Source organism: Ursus americanus, chromosome 13 (assembly GCF_024610735.1).
Source record: "Ursus americanus isolate L20-20 chromosome 13, mUrsAme1.1.p, whole genome shotgun sequence".
Classification (NCBI taxonomy): domain Eukaryota; kingdom Metazoa; phylum Chordata; class Mammalia; order Carnivora; family Ursidae; genus Ursus; species Ursus americanus.
In genome coordinates, this window is record NC_142139.1 from 24,895,748 (window position 1) to 24,903,840 (window position 8,093).

Here is an 8,093-nt window from a genome sequence, read left to right on the forward strand (position 1 = left end):
AGGGAAAAATATCAGAATAATGTCAGACCTGTCTACAGAGACCTGGCAGGCTAGGAAGGGTTAGCAGGGTATTTTCAAAGCTCTATCTGAGAAGAACATGCAACCAAGGATCCTTTACCCAGCAAGAGTGTCATTCAGAATTGATGGAGAGATAAGGACCTTCCAGGATCAGCAGAAACTGAAGGAATTCATAACCACCAAACCACCCCTACATGAGATATTAAGTGAGGTTCTATAAAAGTAAAAGGCCTCAAGAGTGATACAGAACAGAAATTTACAATCTATAGAAACAAAGACTTCACAGGCAACATGACATAATTAAAATCATATCTCTCAATAATCACTCAATGCGAATGGCCTAAATGTTCCCATAAAAAGCCACAGGGTTGCAGATTGGATAAAAAGGCATGACCCATCCATTTGCTGTCTACAAGAGACTCATTTTGAACCTAAAGATACATCCAGACTGAAAATGAAGGAATAGAAAACCATTTTTCATACCAATGGACCTCAAAAGAAAGCTGGGGTAGCAATTCTTATATTAGACAGATTAGATTTTAAACTAAAGACTGTAGTGAGAGATACAGAAGGACACTGTATTATTCTTAAAGGATGTATCCAACAAGTGGATAAGACAATTATAAATATCTATGCCCCCAACAAGGGAGCAGCTAGATACACAAGCCAACTCTTAACCAGAATAAAGAGACATATAGATAATAATACGTTAATAGTAGGGGACCTCAACACTTCACTCTCAGCAATAAACAGATCACCTAAGCAGAAAATCAACAAAGAAACAAGAGCTTTGAATGACATACTGGACCAGATGGACCTCATAGATATATACAGAACACTACACCCCAGAACAACAGAATACTCATTCTTTTTGAATGCACATGGAGCTTTCTCCTGAATAGACCATATACTGGGTCACAAAATAGCCCTCAACCGATACGAAAAGACTGAGATTATTCCCTGCATATTCTCAGATCACAATGCTTTGAAATTGGAACTCAATCACAAGGAAAAATCTGGAAGAAACTCAAACACTTGGAAACTAAGAACCATTCTGCTCAAGAATGATTGGGTAAACCAGGAAATTAAAAATCAGTTTAAACAATTTCTGGAGACCAATGAGAATGAAAACACATTGGTCCAAAACCTGTGGGACACTGCAAAGGTGGTCCTAAGGGGAAAATACATAGCCATCAAAGCCTCACTCAAAAGAATAGAAAAATCTAAAATGCAGTTTTTATATTCTCACCTCAAGAAGCTGGAGCTGGAACAGAAGAACAGGCCTAACCCATGCACGAGAAGGCAGGTGATCAAGATTAGAGCAGAGATCAATGAATTAGAAACCAGGAGCACAGTAGAGCAGATCAACAGAACTAGAAGCTGGTTCTTTGAAAGAATAAATAAGATCAATAAGCCACTGGTCAGACTTATTCAAAAGAATAGAGGAAGGACCCAAATTAATAAAATTATGAATGAAAAGGGAGAGATCACAACCAACACCAATGAAATAGGAAGGATCATTGGAAACTTTTATCAACAGCTTTATGCCAATAAATTAAGCAATCTGGAAGAGATGGAGGCCTTCCTGGAAACCTATAAACTACCAAGACTGAAACAGGAAGAAATTGATTTATTAAACAGACCAATTAATTATGAAGAGATTGAAACAGTGATCAACAACCTCCCCAAAAACAAGAGTCCAGGGCCTGACGGATTCCCCAGGGAATTCTACCAAACATTCAAAGAAGAAATAATACTTATTGTCCTGAAGCTGTTTCAAAAAATAGAAACAGAAGGAAAACTACCAAACTCATTCTATGAGGCCAGTATTACCTTGATCCCCAAACCAGGAAAGACCCCATCAAAAAGGAGAATTACAGACTGATTTCCCTGATGAATATGGACACCAAAATTCTCAACAAGATCCTAGCTAATAGGATCAAACAGTACATTAAAAGGATTATCCATCAAGACCAAGTGGGATTCATCCCTGGGATGCAAGGGTGGTTCAACATTCGCAAATCGATCAGTGTGATAGATCATATCAACACGAAAAGAGTCAAGAACCCTATGATCCTCTCAATTGATGCAGAAAAAGCATTTGACAAAATACAGCATCCTTTCCTGATTAAAACCCTTCAGTGTAGGGATAGAGGGTACATTCCTCAATTTCATAAAAACCATCTATGAAAAGCCTACAGCGAATATCATTCTCAATGGGGAAAAGCTGACAGCCTTTCCCTTAAGATCAGGAACACGACAAGGATGCCCACTCTCACCATTATTATTCAACATAGTACTAGAAGTCCTTGCAACAGCAATCAGACAACAAAAAGGAATAGAATAATTCAAATTGGCAAAGAAGAAGTCAAACTTTCTCTCTTTGCAGATGACATGATACTGTATATAGAAAACCCAAAAGACTCCACCCCCAAACTACTAGAACTTTTAGAGCAATTCAGTAATGTGGCGGGACACAAAATCAATGCTCAGAAATCAGTTGCATTTCTATACACGAACAATGAGACTGAAGAAAGAGAAATTAGGGAATCCATTCCATTTACAACAGCACCAAAAATCATATATTATCTCGGAATTAACTTAACCGGAGATGAAAAGGATCTATATTCTAGAAACTACAAATCACTCTTGAAAGACATTGAAGAAGACACAAAAAGATGGAAAAATATTCCATGCTCATGGATCGGAAGAATTTACATAGTTAAAATGTCCATGCTACCCAGAGCAATCTACACTTTCAATGCCATCCCAATCAAAATACCAATGGCATTTTTCAAAGAACTGGAACAAACAGCCCTTAAATTTGTATGGAACCAGAAAAGGCCCTGAATCAGCAAGGAATTGTTGAAAAGGAAAAACAAAGCTGGGGGCATCACGTTGCCGGATTTCAGGCTATACTACAAAGCTGTGATCACAAAGACAGCATTGTACTGGCACAAAAACAGACACATAGACCAATGGAACAGAAGAGAGAACCCAGAAATGGACCCACGGCTTTTTGGGAAACTAATCTTTGACAAAGCAGGAAAAAACATCCAGTGGAAAAAAGACAGTCTCTTCAATAAATGGTGCTGGTAAAATTGGGCAGCTATATGTAAAAGAATGAAACTTGACCACTCTCTCACACCATACAGAAAGATAAACTCCAAATGGTTGAAGGACCTCAATGTGAGACAGGAATCCATCAAAATCATAGAGGAGAACATAGGCTGCAACCTCTTTGACATCGGCCACAGCAACTTTTTTTATGACACATCTCCAAAGGCAAGAGAAACAAAAGAAAAAACTAACTTGTGTGACTTCATCAAGATAAAGAGCTTCTGCACAGCCAAGGAAAAAGTCAAAAAAACTAAGTGGCAGCCCACGGAATGGGAGAAGATATTTGCAAATGACACTACAGATAAAAGACTGGTGTCCAAGATCTACAAAGAACTTCTCAAACTCAATACACGTGAAACAAATAATCAAATCAAAAAATGGGCAGAAGGTATGAACAGACACTTTTCCAATGAAGACATACAAATGGCTAACAGACACATGAAAAAATGTTCAACATCATTAGCCATTAGGGAAATTCAAATCAAAACCACACTGAGATACCACCTTACACCAGTTAGAATCCAAAAATTGACAAGGCAGGAAACAACAAATTTTGGAGAGGATGTGGAGAGAGGAGATCCCTCTTACACTGTTGGTGGGAACACAAGTTGGTACAGCCACTTTGGAAAGCAGTGTGGAGGTCCCTTAAAAAGTTAAAAATTGAGCTACCCTATGATCCAGCCATTGCACTGCTGGGTATTTACCCCAAAGATACGGACGTAGTGAAGAGAAGGGCCATATGCACCCCAATGTTCATAGCAGCATTGTCCACAATAGCTAAATTGTGGAAGGAGCCGAGATGCCCTTCAACAGATGACTGGATTAAGAAGATGTGGTCCATATATACAATGGGATATTACTCAGCCATCAGAAAGAACGATTACACAGCATTTGCAGCAACATGGACGGATTGGAGGAGATTATGCTAAGTGAAGTAAGTCAAGCAGAGAAAGACAGTTATCATATAGTTTCACTCATTTATGGAACATAAGAAATAGGAAGATCGGTAGGAGAAGGAAGGAAAGAATGAAAGGGGTGTAAACAGAAGGGGGAATGAATCATGAGAGACCTTGGACTCTAGGAAACAAACTGAGCGCTTCAGAGGGGTGGGGGTGGGGGATTGGGATAGGCCGGTGATAGGTATTAAGGAGGGCACATATCGCATGGTGCACTGGGTGTTATATGCAAATAATGAATCATGGAACATTGCATCAAAAACTAGGGATGTACTGTATGGTGACTAATATAACAAAATAAAAATTATTAAAAAAAAACAAACAAAATCATTAAGATGGCAATACTCCTCAAATTGATGTACACTTTCAGAGCAAACTCATCAAAATCCAGCTATTCTTTTCAGAAATGAAACAGCTTATTCTAATATTCAAATGGAAATATAAGGGATCAAGATACTCAAAACAATCTTGAAAGGGAAGAATAAATCATATTATCTATATTTCACAATTTCAAAACTTATTACATAACCACAGTAATCAAGACATGTGGTATTGGTCTAAGGATAAACACATAAATCAATGCAATAGCATTGAAAGTCAGAAAAAAAATCTTAAAATTTATGGTCAATTGATTTTATACAAGTTCGCCAAGACAATTTAATGGAGGAAGAATAGACTTTTCAAGAACTAGAGTTGAGACAATTGGATATCCACAAATAAAAGGATGGAGTTGGACCACTCTTTTATACCATACACAAAAATTCACTCAAAATGGAAGAACTAAATGTAAATGTAAGAACTAAATGTAAGAACTAAATGTAAGAACTGAAACTAAACTCTTTGAAGAAAATACAGAATAAATATATATATATATATATATATAGAGAGAGAGAGAGAGAGAGAGAGAGACAGAGAGAGACAGAGAGAGAGACAGAGAGAGAGAGAGAGATTTCTCCAAGAAAAATATACAAATAGCAAATGAACACATGGAGGATGATCAACATCATTAGTCATCAGGGAAATGTAATCAAAACCACAATGAGATACAATTTGATACCCACTGGGATGGTTATAATAATAAAAAAGACAGGTTATAACAAGTGATGGTGAGGATGTGGAAAAACTGGGATGCTCCTCTTGCAGCTTCTATAGAAAACAGTGTGACAGTTCCTCAAAATGGTAAGCATAGAGCTAACTTATGACCCAGCAATTCTCTCTCTAGGTATATATCCAAGAGAATTGATAATATTTGTCCACTCGAAAACTTATTCACAAATATTATAGCAGGATTATTCATGATAGTCAAAAAGTAAAAACAAATGTCCATCAAATGTTGAATAAGCATAATATACATTCAAAGAATTAGATATTCTTTACAATAAAAAGAAATGAAATAATGTTAACATGCAACAAGGTGAATGACCTTGAAGACATCATGCTGAGTGAAAGTAGCTAGTGACAGAAGACCACATAGTATATGATTCCATGCATATAAAATGTCTAAAATAGGCAGATCTATAGACACAGAAAGTAGATTAGTGGTTGCTAGTGCTGAGATGTGAGTGATTGTTAATGGGCATGGGGTTTTGGGAGGGGTGATTAAATGTTCTAAACTTACATTGTGGTGTGGTTAAACAACACTGTGAATGTAATAAAAAACATTGAATTGTACAATTTCTATTGGCGAATTTTATGGTATGTGATTTATAGATATTTAAAAATGTCTTAAAAAAAACTAAGGTAAATAATACCACCTTGGAACATTGTAACAAGAAAAGCAAACTACTTTGGGGATTTATTCTTTAACATTAGCTGTCTTTACTTAAATTTTTTCTTAGTTAAAAAGGTGCTTAAAAATAATGTATTTTAATTTCCTATTTTCATAATAAGAAAACCAAGGCCTAGAGGGATTACTTAACTTGCACAAAATATTTTTTTATTATCAGCACAGAAACTTACTTGAATTCAAAATCATATGGTTATATTTAGAATAATATAATAGAGCAAATATCATGGCTCTGAAACAGTTCTAAAGATGTCATTCTTTTGAAGTAAAAAAAAAAACATAGTAAGAATGTATAAGGAAGCAAAAACATAAAAAACAAGCTTGTTGAGTATTGAGAGTTGTTACGAGAGGAACACACTAAGATAATGTAACAGAGCCCAAATTGTAAAACATGCAGCAAAGAGTTCTCTTGCTTTATCAACTCCTGGAAAATAAATCAGTAACCTCTATAATGCAAGAATACCACCACTTGGTTAACAGGACAAACTTCCTGAGGGACACAGATAGCAATTGACTATACTACCCCCTTTTCTAACTCCTTTCCTCACACCAATTTCTTTTCTTTAAGATAGGTTTCATCCTGTTGAAAAAATATTTGTTTTTATTTGTAAAGTGAAGGAAATAATATCCTGATTGAAGTATGAAATGATGTAGTTGAAGGTACTCAGGGATCAAACTTCTGAGACAGGTTAATCAGCTAGTTAACAGAGAACATCAGTGACTTGCAAAGAAAAAAAAATAAAATCAGAGAATACATGTTTGCTAAATAGGTTAAAAAAATAAGCAACTAAAAATGGGTTAAAATCCTAGGGTTTACTGGGACCTAGGCGAGCACAAGCAGACAGGTGACCTTTGACCCGTTTACTTGCGGAGTGAGCTATAAGGATGCTCTAAGGTCAAGTTTGGTTTTCAATAGTGTCCACAGCCAAGGGGTAAACTCAGAGAGTCTCCTCCTCTCATAGAAAAACTGGAAGATGCAGGAAAAGTCTTTCTTTGAGTAACCGTTTGCACCATCACCCTGCAGACCTAGTGGGCTTCACTGTCCGGAAGGGCTGGGCTTTTTGTGGTGGTGGCAGTCTTGTTCTAACCCCAGATTCTTAGCCATGAGCGTTGCTCCAAATCCACCTTAATAGTTATTAGTGGATGGAACTCCATTCCCTCACCCCAGGTACAGGATTCTAAGTATCATTTGACCAACACCATCCTGAAATCGAATTTAGGATTTTAGCCAACAGCTTTGGGTCAAGCCCTAACCTGATTCCAAGATTCATAGCTTCAGCAGTTCCAATCATTCTGGTAGCTAACAGCATGTTGTTGTAGATCTTTGCAGTCAACGTGGTCCCTACAGCTCCACAATACACCACACTGGATCGCATGCACCCCAGCAACTCTTGGGCAGCAACAAATTTATCTTTGACTCCTCCCACCATAAATGTGAGGTTCCCAGATGGAACAGCTCCCACACCACCAGAAACAGGGGCATCCATGAAAACTGTTCCCATTTTCTCAACTTTTTTGGCCAATTCTTTTGAAATTGCAGGATCAATGGTACTGGAATCTATTAATAGTGAGCCTTTCTTCACTTTTTTTTAGAATTTCATTTGCTCCGGAATGACCTTCTGTTACATTGATACTGGTAAGCAACATTGTAATAATTCTGTCAGTTTTTTCAGCTACATCTGCTGAGGAATACACTACCTGTTCACTCACATCTTAAAACTCTTTGTATGCATCAGAGAACACATCATAAATAATGAATGAATAGCAGGAGATTTTTTTGCCATTGAATTCTCCATGTTGCTCTGTCAAATGAATCCAACTGAAATCTTAGAAGCCATTGACCTAGGACATACCACTGCAAGGCTGGTCACTGCCAGGCTCTGCCGGTGGCTCCAATACTGGAGTCTAGAGACAGTTCCACGGAGAGGAGCCATAAGGGCCTGGCATGCTCCCCTAGGCCTGCCTCCCCATGGTAACCTCCCCGCTCCTGGCTTGCCCACTCACTGATTACACAAGCTATTAAAGGCAATCTAGTAGCAAAGCCTACTCATATCATCATGTAGATTAAATTCCATAAAGCCATTTGCAATCTACAAAGTGTTATATCAATATATGATATATATTAATATTATGTTATGTTATATATAATGATAAAACAGAATGTTTTATTATTACTTATGACTTCACTAGAGAGATGTTTAACTTGTTTAATA

General features: G+C 37.2%; 1 pseudogene; it reads right to left on the reverse strand.

Moving 5' to 3' along the window:
- Window positions 1–6,757: 6,757 nt before the first annotated feature.
- LOC123793138 (3-hydroxyisobutyrate dehydrogenase, mitochondrial pseudogene) lies at window positions 6,758–7,527 on the reverse strand (annotated as a pseudogene).
- Window positions 7,528–8,093: the final 566 nt, after the last annotated feature.